General features: G+C 57.0%; 1 long non-coding RNA gene across 1 annotated transcript; it reads right to left on the bottom strand.

The window, feature by feature from the left end:
* Positions 1–1563: 1563 nt before the first annotated feature.
* On the bottom strand, positions 1564–3213 carry LOC131482297 (uncharacterized). Its single transcript, XR_009246875.1, has 3 exons — positions 3093–3213; positions 2011–2410; positions 1564–1667 (listed from the first exon to the last, which is right to left on the bottom strand). It is a non-coding gene; the product is annotated as an uncharacterized LOC131482297 (long non-coding RNA).
* Between the last annotated feature and the right edge of the window lie 15754 nt (positions 3214–18967).

Genomic DNA, 18967 nt, shown 5'->3' with positions numbered 1-18967 from the left:
GTGTGAGGTCGTGGGCTGAGCTGTTGGTGTGTGCGGGGACGCGGGGCGGGACATGCCCTGCAGAAGGGCCGTCTGGGTGATTGCTCCGGGAAGTTCTGCAGGAAGGAGCTGTTCGGACCGTGAATCTGTCATTGTGGGTGGGGGGACGTGGACAGCCGTCAGTGAGCGGGAAGGGAGTGACAAGGACAGAGCCTTTGCTTGGCATCTGAAGGGCCACTAAGCAGGTGGCGGAGGTGGACACTTCGCTGCAGAGAGGGAGACCAGTAAGGAAGTGGCTGGAGATCAGTATCCAGGCGCTGGAGTTTGCGACCCACCCGCAGGGCTGTCATGGCCATTCGTGGGCGTGGGCCTGCTGAGCAACTCACGTCCTGGGCTGTCTCCGTGTCCATCCTGTCCGCAGCTGAGGCAGGACAGGCGACACGCTGTAACCAGCTGTGGACTGCAGGGGGCAGTGCAAGCCTAAGGAGTGGCCACTTAGCCCACTGGACCTTTTGCAAACTGCCAGGATCCTGCAGTCAATTGCGTGCGGGTACCGAGGGTCCCATGTTCGTGTGTGTGTTTATATACGTGCTTCCGTCGAGCTAGCACGTGAGCCTTTGATGCGTCTCTTTAGAACCCCGACACAAAGCGGGCACACTGTCCATGCCGACCCCCTTGCTGTCCATGGGGCCATTCCCTTCCTATGGCGGGGTTGGGGGCTCTTGGATTGTCTCTCTTTGCCCCGGGCTGCCGATCAGGATCGACCCCTGCCTTGGCTGGCTGTGTGCTGGGGTTGTCCGCAACGGCAGCTCTACCTGCAGCGCCCCATTATTGGAACCCCCAAACTGGCATTTTCCTCTGCAGCGTGCACTTGCTGAGCTCCGTCAGCAGGGGGCGCTGCCGCTTCCTCCTCCGTTGGCTTTTCAATGGGACTTTGCTGCTTCTTCTTCTTATTATTATTATTAAAAACTATCTGAGTGGTAGAGACACAGAGAGAGACAGAGCTCTTTCACCAGAGCCTGGCTGGGCTGAGCCAAGCCGAGAGTCTGAAACTCCTTGCGGGTCTCCCGCGTGGGTGCAGGGGCCCGACCACCTGCTGCTTTCCGTGACACCAGTCAGCGCCCATGTGGGATCCCGGATCACAAGCAGCACGTGAGCTTGCTGCATCAGCCCCCGGATTTTCTTAATAATAATAACAATAAAGGTTACAGGAGTGGGAGACCAGGAGGGAGGCCCGCTCCTGCCTTGCACCTGGCTTGCTCCTGCAAGATCTCTGTATCACCCTGCCGTTCTCATCAAGAAATACACTTTAGGGAATCCCACTGGTGGACAAGAGCTTCGGTTGCTGACCGGGCGCCTCCAGCGTGTCTCTGCTGTCTCCCGGGCCTGGACTTGGAATTGCTGCCCCCCTGGCACTTGGTCGGGCTCACTGCTCATTGCCCCTGCCCTGGCTGGAGACCCTGAGCTCTGCTCACCCCCCACCAGGAAGGCCCATGCTTGCCATGGTACAGCTTGCACGGCCGAGCCTCTCTGTGTGCAGGCCCAGCTCAGGGGCCGTGCCTGGACGCCCCTCCAGGCACTACCGGCAAAGAGGGCTCTGCCCATGGCTTGTCTGTGAGGCAGGCTGGGTTTGAAATGCTCTCCCTTCGGCGCCAACAGTCTCATCAGGCACCAAGATCTGGAACTCTCTGGAGTCTCCTGAAATAAAATAAAATCAGAAGAGGAACCGGAGAAGACACGCTTTCCATTCCCACCTTGGGAAGGGGGGCTGGCGGGCCGAGTCGGGGAGCAGATGCCCTTGGTAGCTCCCCACACCCTCCCACCCTCTTACTCCACCCCACCCCACCTTGGCACCCAGTAGGTTGGCACCCTGCTCTCCAGGGGGATCCCGCCCCACCCTTGGGCACCCCACCTGGCAGCTAGGGGGCGCTTTGAGCTTGCCACCTGGGGAATCAGAGTCTGGCCCGGTCAGCACAGTGTCCAGGAATGGGATGCAGGGGCCAGGGCCCCCCCATGCAGAACAAAGGGGACTCCCAACCCCCGGAAGTTCCTGCAGAGGTCATTTGGGGGCTGCTTTCCCAGGCCGGCTCCAGCCTCTGCAGAACGGGGCTAGGTTTGTTGCCGGGGGCCTCGTCCCACCCTCCACCCCCGAGGTAGGCCAGGCTTGCTTGCCAGCGCAGCTCCAGGGCCGAGGCTGTGGGTTGCAGGTCCAGCCCGGCTTTTGTGTACCCACGGTGGCCACGGCGGAGCCATGGCTTTGCACACGCAGTCCTGGGTGGGGGTGGTATTTGCCGAGCGAGTGGCAGGGAGGGGGAGAGCCAGGTGCCAGCCTGGGTGTTGTTGCTCCTACCCTGGGGATCAGTGCAGGCCTGAGTTGTGTGGTATCCCAGAGGCAGCTTGCTCCGGATCCCTGTCATGTCCTCACCCTAGGCTGCAGGAGACACAGGGGCTGTGGCTTCAGCTGCCCTGGACAAGCCCCCTGCCCCTCGCTGGACCTCCAGTTGAGCAGGGATCCAGCCACGTGCCCTGAAGTTGCCCCCCCCCCGCAGGCTGTGCTGTGTCCTCATTGCAGTATCAAGGCCCCAAGCCTGCAGCATATCCTCCAGGGTCAGGGGCTGGGGCTGGGGGCTTCCCGCAGATGCGGGGGTTAGCAGAGGGCTTAACACAAATGAAGAGGCCATGATGACACAAACGGGTGTATAGCGACACCACGGTGTGGGAGGCCTCAGGGAGAGGGTGGCCACGATCTACAGCCCCCTACCCGGGAAGCAGCCCCCCACCCGGGAAGCTGCCTCCTGTCACCCAGACCCCAGCTTGCTGCCTCTGGAGCTGTGAGAAGACCCCCATTGGGGGTCCAGGGCTCCCTAGTGCAGCTCCAGTCTGCTCTTCCCTGTGCCCCTCCCAGTGGGGCAGTGAGTCTAGGGTGGCCTCACCCCATGGGGCAGGGCCCCAGTCATGCAAACCCAGAGGGAGACCCCAAAAGACCTCTGGTAGGGGATGTCTTCCAGGTCAGGGTGGAAACCCCATTTCCCAGCTGGCGCCCTTCAGGGGTTCCTCCAGGCACCTGCCGGCTCACTGCCAGGGTAACCATGGGCCCCGTGGAAGGAACGTACCCCAGGCCAGTGGGGGTGTCAGACTCCCTGGGTTCTGGTGGCTCCCCCAACTTGGCGGGGCTCCAGCCCCCTCTGGTCTCCACGAGTCCGTCTTCCCTCCACCAAGTCAGCACCTTCATTCTACAACAGCAAGCTCTGCGTCACAGCTGTGCGGAGCCCCTCCTGTCCAGAAGGAGGTGATGGGAGAGGGGGGAGATGGGGACAGAGGCGGTATGTTGTCGCACAGTAGAGACGCCGGTTCGATTCCCGGCAGCGGGCAAAGAGCCGGAAGGTAAGTGAAGCAGCGGGGCTGTGTGTGGGAATCAAGCAGCAGCTTCCGTGCCTGCCCTGGGCTGCGGTGGGGTTTGAGCTGCGCCACTCACGCCAGAGGAGGAGGCAGAGGAACAGCAGCGCGGTTGCGATGGCACCGGGCACCGGGCACCAAGCCCTGGAGCGACCCCCTTCGGAACACACTGAGCTGCTTGCCTGGAGTCAATGGGTGTGGCGGGAAGCGAGGTGGGCGGCTTGCCTCCGTTCCCGCCAGCCAGGGCCCCATCTTCACCTGCCCGCCCTCCTCCCCCGCACGGTGTGCAGTCACCCACTTGGCAGCAGGAACACGCCAGATGTGTGGATTCCATAAAGGTTCTTCCCCTCACAGTGGAGTTCCGCGACCGCCTCCGGGGGCTCCCCAACCAGGCTGATGGAGCTGTTGACCCAGGCGCCCCACACGCTGGAAGTCACGACGTGGTGGTCGCTGCTGCCCACGGGGGCTTCTCGCAGCTGCCACTGCACGGAGGGTGCGGGGACACCGTGGAACGCGCAGGTGCGCCAGGAGGTCCTCCTCAGGGAACAGGAGGCTGCGAGCAGCCTGGCAGGTGCTGGGAGGTGCAGCGGAGCCGAGTTAAAAGGACACCCCACTTCCTCCAGGGCCAGTTCCTGGGCTCTCTGGAGGGGCTGGGCATCAGGGCGCTCCCACGAGACTTTCCACTGCACTCACAGACCACCCTGAGTGAGATCTGTTCGCTCCTGGCCAGGTCATCCAAGGGGAAGTCCCGGTGGCATCGGAACGGGGTGCTGTGAGCCCTGAAGGCGACAGCTGTGTTGGGGGCTTTGACCAGCCCGTCCTTGGAGGGGACCGGGGCTTTCAGTGTTGTGCAGGTGCCTTCGACGGGGCAGGTCAAGGTCCTGGGCTCCCTGACCATCGCAGTCTCCCGGCCAGACAGCTCTGGAAGGGAGAGGGAGAATAGGAGTGGGCCCGGATGCTGGGACAGGAACCCCCCAACACACACACCCAGGAAGCATCCCAGCTGCATGCCCTGCTCAGTTATCCAGTGCTTGGCCCCTCATGAGTCCTCCGCCCCCACCCCCAATCCATCTGCCTGCAGTCTAGGGTGGCTGTTGGAGTGTGTATCTCACAAACTTTCTCTCGCATCACCCCCTCACCTGGGTGAGCAAAGTGAAGGTGGTGGGGCCTGAACCTGAATCTCGGATTCCCAAGAGTGAGGGTGAATGAATCCCCAGGAATCTCTGTGGCCAACAGTCCCTAGCGCTGCCCCCCCCCCCCATCCTAGGCTCGGCCCCTGCCCAGCCCCCTGCCATCATCTCTGAAGGGCTGGGCAACTCACTGCCCTGTGCATTTCCATTTCTCTCCAGAAAAAATGCAGTACCCAGAGCAGGCAGCGTGGCACAGCGGGTAAAAACAACACCTGTGATGCCAGCATCCCATGTGGGCACTGGTTCGTGTCCTGGAGAGCCACTTCCCATCCAGCTCCCTGCTAATGGCCTGGGAAAGTGGCAGAGGATGGCCCAAGTGCTTGGGTCCCTGCACCCACACATGAGACCCAGATGGGTGCTCCTGGCTCAGCACTGACCTTGCCAGCCGTCTGGGGAGTAAACCAGCAGACGGAAGCTCACTCTGTCTCCTCCCTCCCTGCTCTGTGACTCTTTCAAGAATACATGTTGTTTTAAAAAAATTATTTTTTAACGACAAAAAGAGATAAAGTGCCCAATGGGACCCATCTCACTGTAGGATGGTGGTTTTTGTAAGGCTCAGTGAGGTGGAACCCCACAATTAGCAGAACCCCTGTCTGCCTGCCTGAGTCCCACCCCAGGGTGCACCTGCCACGAAGGGCTCAGGGTTCTCCCTTGGGAAGGCCCTCATGTGTCCCCCTGTATGTATGTAGGGCAGGGATGCCCAGCTGTCCCCTTGGAGCGGGTCACGGATCAGCAGGATACAGTCTTGCTCCTCACGATGCCCACGAGGCGTGGCCCTGGTGTGGCCACCGAAGACAGTGCTGGGTTTATCGAAGTCTATGGGGGAGCTGGCACTTACGCTGAGCCAGTAGCCCAGGATCGTGGAATTGCTGGGGGCTCCCCGGGGGGATTCGAATATGTAGGGGGTTGTGGTACACAGCCTCTCAACCACGGTGGTCTGAACATCCATGAGGATGTGGGAGAGAAAGCCTGTGGGGAGAGACGCAGGTTGTACAACCAGACACATCCAGTGCCCCACCTGTACCCAGTGCCCTACCTGTGCCCTGACAGCTTCACCTGGCCTCAGCACCTGCCCAGCTCCTGGGAGGTGAGCTCTGAGCTCTTGGAATGTCCCACTTGATGGGAATGTGGAGTTTCACTGGAGATGCAGACTACCCTGGAGACGCAGACTACGCTGCCCAGTGCTACAATAAAAGCTCAGGTTTGACCAGCTGCCCTGCTCGGCGGAGCGTTGTCCACACCACCACATGTTGCTGCTGGGAGGATCAGGCACAGCGTGCAGGACAGTGTGATGGCCAAGGGTGGCGAGGAGCCCGCCACCAGTCCCACCTGTCTCCTGTCCCACCCCTCCTCGTTCCTCTGCCCTCTACCACTGTGCCCCCTTCGCTGTCACAAACTGATCGCGCAGGTCACAGACCTGCCTAGTGCGGTGAGCTACTGGGCAGGACAGTGGCCTTGGGAATTTCCCAGTGGCACCAGCCCAGCCTGGTCTGCTTGCTGATGGCCTGTGGTCGGTGTTGTGTGTAGTTGGAGACCCTCGCCACCACCACCACCTCGGTTTTGGGTCTGCTTCCCGGTCAGAGCAAGCTGTGCGGCGACACTGCCATGAGCGCTGCAGGCAGAGGCTGACGGCGGTGCTGCTGCCTGCGCCAGCTCTTACACACGCCCCCCTGCTTTCGCATGACGCTGCAGAAGCAAGGACTCGGTGGGACTCAGGGCCTGGCCCCGGCCAGTTCTCCGAGTCGTCACCCCCTCGGGTCTCAGCACATGTGGCCGTGGCTCAGCGTGGGACATCTCCTCTGTGGTGTGGGCCCGTGAGCGACACCTCCCACTTCCTGCTGACACTCACACCTCCTCCCCGCCCCGGCTGAGGCCTAGCAGGGACAGCGCCGTGGACCTCACGGACAAGAGGCGACTGGGGGTCTCCTGCTGCTGCTGCGAGTGAGGAAGATTTAATGTTTTTTTTTTTTTTTTTTTTTTCGGGGGAGGCAGATATACAGAGAGGAGGAGAGACAGAGGGGAAGATCTGTCTGCTGATTCACTCCCCAAGTGACAGCCACAGCCAGAGTTGAGTCGACCCGAAGCCAGGAACCAGGAGCTTCCTCTGGGTCTCCCACATGGGCGCAGGGTCCCAAGGCTTTGGGCTGTCCTCCACTGCTTTCCCAGGCTACAAGCAGGGAGCTGGGTGTGAAGTGGAGTAGCTGGAACAAGAACCAGCACCCGTATGGGATACCAGCTCTTGCAAGGGGAGGATTAGCCAATTGAGCCACTGCACCCAGCCCCCAAATTGGGCAACCTTTATCTTTCAATGAATCTATTAGTGCATAAAGTTACTTGTAGATTTCGTAATTCTTTCCATGTCTTTGGGATCTATCTTTAGATACATTCGGTCATTCCTGGTAAATGCCATTTGTCTTCTCTCTTGATGGGTCGACCCAAGGTGGAAGAGTTTCACTGCGTCTTTCCAAAGGGCAGGTGTGTTCCTCCAAGTTGTGCATCGAGGCGACGAGGCTCGGCGTGCGCAGCTTGCTGCTCACACACTGGGTCTGCGGGAATGTTTCCAGGGGAGACTGGCTAGCTACAGATCTACCCTCCCCAGCGTGGGCGGGGCTCACCCAGTCCGCTGGCAGCTCAGACAGAACGAAACCGCCAAGGCAGGCACCTAGCCCGAGCCGGCACTGTCCTCTCCTCCTGCCTCGGGATACTGAAGCTGTTCGTTCTCGAACCATCGAGCTTGGGTGCTTGTGCACCCCCAGTTGTCCTGGCTGTCCAGCCTGCACGGATTGCGGGACATCTTGGGTCTCATCAGCAAAGAAGCAACGCAAAATCTGAAATCTCTCCTGACTTGTGCTATGGGATGGTTTCTGTCCTTAGGAAAAGCCAGGTTCAGGTTGGCTGGGATCCCGGGTGTGTGCAAGGCTTTAACCATTACGCTATCGCGCCGGGCCCAAATCTTAATTTTTTTTCTCATCTTAATCTACTTGATCCCATCATATCTTACAAGCCCGTTCTAACTATAGCTCCCCAATCTCTAGCTCTCATTGGATCTCGTCAAGAAATTCTGGAACAGGGCCCAGCATGGTGGCCTAACAGCTGAAGTCCTCACCTTGAACGTACCGGGATCCCACATGGACGCCAGTTCTAATCCCGGCAGCTCCATTTCCCATCCAGCTCTCTGCTGGTGGCCTGGGAAAGCAGTCGAGGACGGCCCAAAGCCTTGGGACCCTGCACCCGCGTGGAAGGCCTGGAGGAAGTTCCTGTCTCCTGTCTTCAGGTTGGTGCAGCACCTCCCGTTGCGCTCACTTGGGGAGTGAATCATCGGATGGAAGATCTTCCTCTCTGTCTCCCTTCCTCTCTGTTTATATGACTTTGCAATAAAAATAAATAAATATTTTTTTAAAAAAGAAATTCTGGAACCTCAGTGTGTGAGACCCCCAGGGAGATCTCTTACCTATCTCCTGAACATTTTTTTACTGATATAGATGTAATGTTGAGTCCCCCATTGGGGGTAAGACAAGGGACCCTGGCCCCATTGTCATCTATCTTTATTTGTTCATGCTTTTTTAAAAAAGCTTACAAGAGAGATGGAGCAGTTCCACCTGCTGGCTCAGCAGCGGGTAGTGGGCAGGGCAAAAGCTGGGGGCCAGCTGCTCCATTCAAGTTTCCCACATGTCCAGCAGGAGTGCACCTCCCAGGGCGCATACCAACAGGAAGATGGGGTCAGAAGCGGAGTTAGAACTCAAACCCAGGTATTCCTTTATGGATCATGAGTGTCTCAACCAGAATCTCAGACATCCGCTCCTTGGCACCCATCTTCGCTGGACTATATACCCCTAACTTCAGGAGACTTCAGGTTCCTCATGGTCAGATCGGCCTGCTGGCTTTAAAAGTTTCTCCAACCTGCAATAAACAGAGCAGTCTTGGCCAGGCCTTTCCCTGAGCCACATGTTTAGATGCTTCAGTGTGCTTGCAAGGTGAAGGAAGATGTGTAGCGGTCTTGGAGCACAGAGGTGAGCTCCCAGAAACCGAAGGCCATGGCCAGATCTCTCTTCAGGGAAGGTGGAGTTCCTTGTTAGAGCGTACACGCTGCCTTCAGGGTAGCATTTACCGGCAGGTTCCAAGTGGGAGCAATCTCATGGAAGGCAAACGTTAAGCTGTTTGGCAGTTACACGTCGCTCTTAAACATTTTTATGCCTTTCAATATGTCCATCTTACTTAGAAAAACGCTTACATATTCATGTACATCAAGCTCATCAAATCACATACAAGAATGAATACAGAGAGCGAGGATGCAGCCTACGAGTAGCCCAATGACTGGGGGGAAGAAGGTGACGTTACATTTTCCATCTCCCTCCATTGACCACAGTGTATTTTCATAAGAGACTTTGCTTGACTTAGCGTGGCTACGGTGCCAGGCCTCAGCAGCACGTAGGCTGGGGCGGCAAAAACCCCAAAGCAGGCCAGGTGCTGAGACTGCACTGTGAGCCCCGTGCCCCTTGGTGTCTTGGTGCCCACCCTACCACACCCAACACTCACCTCCCTCACTCTACCGCCCTGCCTTAGGTGTCCTGTGGGGTCGACACTGTCCTTTCCACGGTTCAACCCCTCGGGACTGGGGCAGAGGTCTGTGTATCTGTGAGGTACGGGTGGGTGGGACTACCCTCATAGGTGACACAGAATGCATCCTAGTATACAAAAGAATGTTTGTCATGTATGCACACTGTGAAGTGATCACATTGAAGTGACTGACACACCTGCCCTGTCCATCTCCCACACGGTCACCTGTGTGCGCAGCAGGAAGACTTAGCAAAACTCGAGGGTACAGTACCCATCCTACAGCCACCAAGTAGTCCGCTGGGTTTCCAAAGCTCTGTTTTCTTGTAAATAAAATGTGATCCTAAAGCAGCTTAACCCACGGTCTGATGACAGACGAGCCCGCCTTCCCGGAAGCCCAGGACCTTCACCCAGGTTGCCAAGGTTGCCAAGAGACCCTGCGCCGACCTGGTCAGCCAATCAGCAGCCACACACACTACTGCACGACCAATCAGCAAGGTCATTGGAACTCTGCCTCCCAGCCTGAGCCAATCAGTGTTGGTGGGCGGTGCCGTCCTCGTTTTGGCGGCAACTGTCCTCTCAGCGAGGTCTGACGGAAGTAGTCTGACCCAAACCACAAGCATCCGGTCCGGTGCCTTTCTCTGTTAGGAGGCGTTTTCATGACTGATCGAATCTCCCTTATTAACTGTAGGTCTATTCGGAGTTTCTGTTTCTTCAGGATTCAGTCTTGGGAGCTTTCGTGTTTGTAGGAATGTGTCCATTCATCTAGATTACTCTATTTTCTGGTGAATTTTCATTCTTGAGTTTTGCAATTTGATGCTTTTTCTCAGTCTGGCTAAGAACTGGGCTTTTCAAAGAGCTAACCTTTTGTTGCTTTGCTTTGCTGGTTTTCTGTCTCCTCTTTTATTTGTCTGCACTCTCATTTGCATTATTTCTCCCTTTTCGTTAGCTTTGGATTTAATTTGCTTTTTTTTTTCTTCTTAGTTCCTCAAGCTATAACATTAGGCTATTGATCTGAGATCTATCTTCTTTTTAAATGTGTTACAGCCATAGAGTTCTCTCTCGGCACTGTTTGTGCTGCAGCCACACGTTGCAGTATGCTGTGAGTTTGTTTTTCATTTATCACAAGGTATTTTTAATTTCCCTTGTGATTTCTTCCTCAATCCATCAGTTGTTTGAGTTTGGTTTCCATATATTTGTGAATTTCCATTTTCCTTCCTTTATAGACTTCTAGTTTCATTCCAGCATGATGGCAAATGATATTGTGTAGGATTTTAATCTTCGAGAACTTGTTAATACTTGTTTTGTGGCAAATAGACTTGTTCTGGCTGCTGTACTTCCCATCCAGCTCCCTGCTCTTATGGTTTGGGAAAATAGTAGAGTAAGGTCCTCTTGGGAGCCTGCACCCCTGCGGGAGACCCAGAAGAATCTCCTGGGTTTGAGATGGCTCAGCTGCATCCATTGTGGCCATCTGGGAAGTGAGCCAGCAGATGGAAGAGAAGAAAAATACAAAAAAAAAAAAAAAAGAAAGAGGGCCCATTGTGGTAGGCTAGTGGCTAAAGTCTCACCTTGAATGCGCCGGGATCCCATATGAATGCTGGTTCTAATCCTGGTGGCCCTGCTTCCCATCCATCTCCCTGCTTGCAGCCTGAGAAAGCAGTCAAAGATGCCCTAAAGCTTTGGGACCCTGCACGCTCATGGGAGAGCCGGACGAGACTCAGGGCTCCTGGCTTCAGCTGAGCACAGCTCCGGCCGTTGAGCAGTAGAGCAGTGGGGACTGGAACCCTGTCCACATGGGATGCAGGTGTTGCAGCCAGTGGCTTCATCCCGCACATGAGCTCCCGCAGCAGCTCATTTCCAGGCTCCTATGAAAGTCCTTCATGAGGAATGCCCCCTGGGCATGTCCAGTGACCTGGAACCCCATGGGGGTGTCGCTGTACCACTCAGGTCCCTGAGCACCTCAGGAAGCATGCTTCATCAGCCTCAGAAGTTGGCATCAGCCTCTGGCTCACAATGCAGAATGGAGCAAAGCCACATGAGTCCAGCGGAGCCCTCTGCCAGAGCACATGGTTGGGCAGTAGGCCGTGGAAAGTTCTGCTTTCTCAGCAGCCGGGGTCCATCAGCAAGCCTTGCTGCCAACAGACTCCCCCAGCTTTGCTTCATTAAAGGGAACGGGGCAGAGTGAATTAAGGACTTGGACACGGTCAAAGGGTGTCTGAGGGTGACTTGCACCTGACAGCAGCAGGCACATGAGCCCCTAGGGCTGGGAAAGCCACACTGGCAGGCAGCCTGGCCCTCCCCTAGCGGCTGTGTCACCAGCTGGATAACCTGCTGGAGGCGTGGCCTCAGCTGCACCCGCGCTGCCGCTGTGCAGAGCACGGCTTGAGCCCTGTGGACAGCCGCTGGCAGCTCCGGGTCTTTCTCCTGCAGCTTCCTGGCTGCTTTCAGCTCTGGCTGGCTTGGAGAGCATGGAGGGCTGCAGGAGGCCAGCTCCAGCCGAGTTCAGAGCTCGAGCAGGGTATGTGGAGTCTGCGAAAAGAAAAGACAGGGACACTGTCCCTTGGTACCCTCCGCCAGCAGCTCAAGAAGCTGTCCTTTACTTACCCAGCCACATCACAAGCCTCTGCACAAACATTTAATTGTTCTGTTTTTACTTCATGATTAAGGAGGTATGCACAGACATCTGGTCACTCAGTCTGCACTTCAGGGCTAAGCAGGTGCCCCTAAAGATAATTCTGCAAAATACTGTATTCATATTCTTCAAAGCAAGCCATTATTCATTCTTCAGTAGTAGCCATGGAGCGACAGCCAGGACTCCAAGGCCAAGGCACATGTGATTACCTGCTAATCAGTAATACATTCCTGCTACATTTTCTGTTTCTACAACTTGTCCATCATTTAATGGGAGAAATACGTTACGAGAAAAAAAAAATAAAGCTACAAAATAAAAATTGCAATTATTAAATTCCCCTACAACTACAGGCTCTGCAACCACATAAATGATCAACAATAATTAAAAGCATATTTCTATAATATTAATAAAAGCATTCTTAATTCCTCTAGTCAAAAATTATATAAGCGGCTAAAACAGACACATTTCCTATGCTCCGAAGAAATTGCAAAGACAGGCTAACCTTACAGGTCATAGTAACTATATTTATTGCCATAGCAATTTCAGCTCATACTTCTATCACTTTCATTAGTTCTTAGGATACTTACCAAACCAATCCCCAGAAGGCATGCTACATGTCTGGGCCAGATTCCAGGGCAATGGGTAGACACACAATAAGGTGTCCAGAAACAGCATGGGCTAAATTGTACCTGTGTGTAAGTTGTTAAGGGCCCACTCACCAAGACATTATCAGCAACATCAACTCCCAAGAAGCTCACATCGGTTGCAGAAACCATCTCACAGGCGCAAACAACAAAGCCTCGATGGATTACAGAAGGCTTGGTGGGGTGGTTGAGTGTCCATGCAAAAAGGGGGTGAGGCTGCGCCAAAGTGGTTGGAGAGACATCCTCCTGGCCCTGCCAAGCAGGAAAGCTGTTCTCTTCACACCCTCATGTCATACACACCCACTGCCCGGACCCCAGCAGAGGGCCTGGCTGTGGGCTAGGCTCACTGGGGAAGCTGGTGGCTGGCTGGATCTTCTCTCCCAGCGTCTCTAGCCCAGCCACAAGGCAGTTTCACTTGCCTAGGCATTTGAGAATCAGAGAGACAAAAGCAACACCCCCCTGCAGAGTCACTCCCTCGGGGCCACCCAGGTCCCCCACGGGCAGGTGGCAGGGACTCCTGCTACTGCCTCCCGGTGCTCAGGGGCAGGAGGCTGGCCTGGGAAGTAGAGCTGGGGCCTGGCCTAGGCACCCCAATACAGTGTGTCTGCTGCAGCGTCTGCCCGGGACCTTTTTTCTCTTCCTCAATCCAATGAGCAAAATGTCCCACAGAAATTTCTTTTAAAATCGCGAGTCCAATCCCACAAGCCAGCGAACTTACAGATTTTCCTTTGTTAACCACAGGGCCGTCCTGAGGGGCAGTGGGCAGTGTCTGCACGGCTGCCCTGGGCAAGGAAAGGGAGCGGTTCCCTAGGGGAAATACAGATCTTGGCGTGGCAGCATGCAGTCTGAGGGAGGGGCAGGAGCAGCCTTGAGAAGGGGCATTAAACACAGGACCCCAACACCTCTTCTGTTCCACACCCTACCATGGGCCACGGCCCACTGAGAGTCCAGCAGACTTCGGCCTCCGTGTGGGCAAATGCAGCGTGGACACCTGACCGACAAGGGGGGCGGGGCAAGACTCCCAAATTTTGGCACCAGGTGGGCAGCTTGGAAAGTGGGCAGTTAGGGGGCAGCCTGGTGTTTACCTATAGGGCAGACAAAGGTGGGCTGAGGGGCACTCAAGGAGGGCAGGGGGTGACATCCTACCTCCAATGGAGGGGGTGGGGTGAGGGTTGGGGGTAGGACCCAGCCCGCCCCGCTCACCCCACACCTCCACAGGGGCCCCCCCAGCAGGTGCTGCTCGTACTGACGGGATTCATCAATGGCTGTAGTTCCACCGGGGCGCGCTGGGGCCGGAGCCCAGGGAGGCAGGTGGGATTTAAACCCCAGGCCCCATGCAGCGAGCCTTACTACTGCTGCCAGGCAGAGAAGCCGCCGGGATGGAAGGTCCACAGGACGGCCAGGGTGAGTCAGGGGGTCTGCAGCTCTGGGAGCAGCGCGCTGGGGGTTGGCCCTGCCTGTGCCAGGGCACAGGCCCAGAGCGTGGCTAGCTGGAAGGTGAGGAGCCAGGGTCTGACCGAGGCTGTGTCCCCCACCTTCCTTCTCTCCTGCCTGCGCTGGAGGCCTGCCCTAGAGGAGGGGGGACGGCTGGGGAGCTGACCCGGGACTGTGTGTGTGTATGTGTGTGTGTGGTGGGGAGAGGGGCGGCTCCTCTGATCTGCTGCTCTCTTGCTCCTAGGACCTCAGGGAACCCAAGCACCCCAAGAACCACCGGTATCAGGCCTGTCAGGGCCCCAGGACTCCCAGTGCCTGGGGGACCCCCAGTGTTCTCAGGACCCCAAATGCCGCCAGGGCCCCCAGAGTCCTGAGGTCCTGCCACACCCATGGTGCCCCCAGAGCCCTAAGGACCCGCTGCACACCTGCGGTCGCTATAGTCCCCAGGATGTGCCACAGCCCAAAGGACTCCATCCCGTCTGGGAACCGCAGGGCGCCCAGCGCTGGCACTGCCCTGGGAAGGACACACAGCTCCAGAATCCTCGCTTCTTCCAGGGCCTCAAACCAGCCTGGGGCATCCCCGTGACCCTGGTGGTCCTAACGCCCTTAGGCTCCCTGGTGCCCGCTAGAGCCGCTGCAGCCGCGGATGCCCCCGCGCCGCCCCCGCGCCTCCAGCGGCCTCCGCGCACCTTCTACAGCAAGCAGCTGCGGCGGCTTAGGCAGAGCTTCAGGGAGAACCGGCGGTGCGTGCCCTACAGAGAGTGCAGGAAGCTGGTGGCGCAGCTCCATCTGGGTGGATACCGCCTGCAGGTGGGGCCCAGCTCCAGGACAGCCCCTCGCCAGGCGCCTCCGCATCCGCAGGCCCCTCGCCCCTGCCCGGGAGTCCTAGGGGATTGGGGTGAGGGTGGGGGTGCTCAGGTTTGGGCTAGGGTGGCAGGAGAGGTGTGGGCCCGGCTGCCTCACCTGCCCCTCGTCCCTTCTGCTCCTCCAGGTATGGTCTACCGACCGCCGGATAAGACTCTCCCGGAGCGCAGGCTCACGAGCCAGCAGGCGGCGGACACCCCTGCCCCTCACCCCATTGTCCAGGAGGACTCCAGCGAGGCCCAGGGGTGCGACCCGGACCCGGCCTCCTCTCCACAGCTTCCCTGTACCCCGAAAGCATCTATGGACTTCCAACGTGACTTCCGCAGAGTGAGGACCAGTGAGGGCCGTGCCCTGCCTGGCACCTGCCCGGCACCTGCCCGGTGTTCCGCCTTCCAGCTGCACTGCACCTGCGTCCGGGCTGCTGGAGCCTCAAAGGAGTGCAGGTGCTCCTGGAAGGGCCTTTGCCGCTCCGAAGCCTCGCTTCCAGGGCCTCCTCCCGGCCTGGCCGGCCCAGGGCTGTGCCCGCAGGCCTGGGCTTCCAGCAATCCCAGCTCTAGCAACCCCCGCCATGCTTTTAATTATTTAGATATTTATTTTAGATATAAATTCTCTGATAATTAAAGTCTGCTATTTCACGAGCTTGTCTCTTGCTGAATGTGGTTTTATTGGGGGTTGGGGGCAGGGGTGGATTTTAATGCCTTTTACTGCACGCAGTCCTGTATCTGTTGTAGTTCATTTGTCCATTTTGAAAAAGTTAAAAGGGGCGATGCTGATCTTCACCCACTGGCTTGCTCCCCAGATGGACACAATGGCCAGGGCTGGGCTAGACCAAAGCCAGGAGCCACAAATTCCCTCCAAATTTCCCCCATGGGTACATCCTCTGCTGCCTTCCCAGGTCACAAGCAGGGAGCTGGATGGGAAGCGGAACAGCAGGGACACAAACCGGGGTCCAAGCTGGATGCAGGAGGCGGAGTGTGTGTGTCCTACATGGGCTTCGGTTGCTGGATCATTGCAGAGTTCAAAAGCTAGTTCAGTCCTCGCTCCCCGGTGATGAGGGGGCTGGGCCTCGCCACTGCAGGTGTGTGGAGTTGAGGGTCATTTTGTCAGCCCCTCCTGTAGCCAGCCCAGTCCTGGAGTGTCCCCTCCCCATAGCCACTTTCTCTGACCTTGTCCTGGTCCTGTTTAGTAAATGGCTTAATGCTCCTAGCCTCACGTCTCCAGCACGTCGAGTGGGAAATTAAATGCGATCGTGCCCGATGTGTTGGGGGCAAACTGTGTGTGTATGGGGGGGAGACACGAGCTGTGTGAGGGGGTTGGGGGTAGAATGCCAGGCTGTGCTGAGCACCCCTTCTTAACCCAGGACATCCCAGGTCATTGAGGGACTCTGGGTGCAGGGCAGGGCACGCCCTGGGGCTCTCTGTGAATGGGGAGGGGGCTAATCCTCTCCCCATGTGTGACGAATGGGGCCCAGGGTGAGCGCGTTAGATGGGGTCCCACCTGCCGTCTGCTCTGTTGCACCTGCGCCTCCCAGCCAGCCCTGGTCCCCCCAGGCTGGGTTCTGAGCATCCCCTGTAGAAGCTTCTGGATTCCTGTGCAGGGAAGGTTGGTGAGGGGGGCTACCTGCACAGGTGCTTGCCCCACAGCACGGATTTCTCTGTCCCTCTGCGCAGAGAGTAAGAAGGCATCCGGTTGCCTCAGCTTGGACCAGGTCCCCACAGGAGCCACCCTGACCACTCTGGGTGGTTTCCATGGAGATTGTTGTGCCCGCCTCCTGCGGGGAATCTGCCATTCAAGGAAAGACCGTGTCATGTGTGTCTCCAGCAGGTGGGACTTAATTCTGCCCTGGGGATGCTTGGGGTGGGATGGAAGTGAGGTGGGCAGGATCGGGGGTAAGGAGGAAGCTGGAGGGGGGGGGTAGAAGGTGGGACAGAGTGGAAGAGGTCCCCATGGAGGCATTTTAGGGGAACAACCAGAGCTCCAGCCAGGTCAGAGACACCGGGTGGGCGTTCCCCTGGTCTGGGCAGAATGGAGCTAAGCAAAAAGAGCCAGATGCCCAGACATGGAGCCCCCTGCCCCACCCTGCTCCTGCCGGCTGGTTCCCAGGGGCTCGTCCGCTTGGGATTCTCAGTTAGCTCCCTCTGTCGCGCTGGGCTATGTGGCTCTGCCTCACATCTGTGGGGCACATCAGCCTTGGGTCCACAATAGCACCCACCCTTCTCAGGGACACATCTGTGCTTCACCTGGCCGCCAGTGCAACCTGGCACACATCTGTGTCTCACCTGGCCGCCAGTGCAACCTAGCAATGAGGGCTTACCACCCCGTGTGTGCACCTCCCTAACTCATTTTATACATCTCAGGCACCCCGTATAAATATCTTTTCTGGGGCTGGGGTGGTGTCTCAACTGGCTAATCCTCCACCTGCAAGTGCCAGCATCCCATACTGGCACTGGTTTGTATCCCAACCACTCCATTTCCCATCCAGGCTCCCTGCTTGTAGCCAGAGAAGGCAGCAGCAGATGATCCGAAGCTTTTGGGACCCTGAACCTGAGTGGGAGACCCAGAAGAAGCTCCTGGCTCCTGCCTTCAGATTGGCTCAGCTCCAGCCATTGTGGTCATTTGGGGAGTGAACCAGTGGATGTAAGATCTCTTTCTGTGTCTCTCTGTGTATAGTTGACTTTCCAAGTAAAATAAATCTTAAAAAAAAAAACCCTAGAAAACTTTGCGTAGATATGAAAGACATGAAATTTCCAATATAACCTTTGTGACAACTTACACATTATAGGAGATAAGAGAAGTCATTCCAGAGGCCAAGGAGCATGGACAACTCTGCCCTCCAGTAGGAAAGATGGTGCTGCTGTGGGGGTGTGGCCTTTCCTGTGGATTTGGGGGAAATGCCACGAACGTGGGGAACAAGAGTTGCTTGGTAACAAATGCAAAAGTCATTCACTCATTTTTTGAATAATGAAGCTTTCCCAAGAATGGGAGAGAGAGAAAGAGAGAGAGAGAGAGAGCAAGAGAGGCTGTCCTGTCTGAGAGTGGCAAGCAAGGGAGTGGAGAATGAGGAGGAGAGGAGCCACTTCTGGAAGCAAGCCAGGATGGAGTGGGATGAGGGCAGCGGGTGAGGAGGGGAGGACCCAGGGTGGGTGATGCAACCCTGGCAGGGGTTTCCCAAAAGACGTCCAAAGCCCGGAGCTTCTTCCAGGTCTCCCATGCGGGTGCGGTGTCCCAGGGGTGATGCGATGCTTGCGGTGTGGAGACTCAAGCACACTGGTGGAACTTCTGGGAATGAGCTGAGAGACCCCAGGGAGCATCCTTCCTCCTCCTGCGTGCGAGGATGGAGTGGGAAAGCATGGTCATGGAGCGAGGCCGACCTCCCGACCCCCGCATCTGCTAGTGCCTTCACGCTGCACACCTCAGTCTCCTGGAACCACAAGCAGGAAGCATCTGAGGTCTAATCTCTCTGCCTCACAGGGCTTCATACTAGGGACATGCAATCCACCAAAGGTACCAAGGGCCATGAATACAGGTGGAAACCCTCATGTTGCTGGGGTAGAACCAGTCCTGTCGGAGGACACAGAATCCAGAGTGGGGTCCATGGCAAGTGGGGAGCCTGTGGGAGGGGTCGTAAGAAGCCCAAGGACTTGGGTGGGCCTGGGGAGAAAGCCTGGAGTGAAGAAACAACTTAGGCGATCTCAGTGGAGTGCAGCCGGCTTCTGTCGCCTCCAAGCTTTACGGAGACACCCAAAGGGCCCTGTCCAGGGCTTGGCTCGGGCGAGACCTGGCTGGACACGTCCTGCCCTCGCCCTGGGGAAGCTGGCCATTTGGGAGGGAGTCGGTGCTGTAGACAGTCACGGACCACCCCACACCAGGGACATCTAAGGAACGCATCACCGGGGGTGTCATCATTGCACAAGCAGCACACAGTATGGCTACATGACCCTTCACGGCCCAGCTAGGCTGTGTGGCCGACAGCCGATGTATGTGGTCTGCCTCAGTCAGAATGTTACTGTGTGACCAGCTCTCCATGGGAAAAAGTGCTAAAAAAAATCCCATAAAAATTGGACACAAATCAATTTTGCTACAATTCATTCTTCACAGGCACACGGATTCCTATCAGTGTCCCCAAACAAGGCCTCCTGTTCCCCTCCAGTATGGAATCCATACCCGAACCCATCCCCGCACCCCAGTCCCCACCTGGACAACTGTCCTAAGAATCCGGATTCTTACTGCCGAAGATCAGCACAGCCTGTTTCTAATCCTGGTGTCGGGGCTCT

This window comes from Ochotona princeps, chromosome 16 (assembly GCF_030435755.1).
Source record: "Ochotona princeps isolate mOchPri1 chromosome 16, mOchPri1.hap1, whole genome shotgun sequence".
Taxonomy (NCBI): Eukaryota; Metazoa; Chordata; class Mammalia; order Lagomorpha; family Ochotonidae; genus Ochotona; species Ochotona princeps.
Note: the sequence above shows the minus strand (reverse complement) of the source record. Positions and strands in the feature narration are given on the sequence as shown.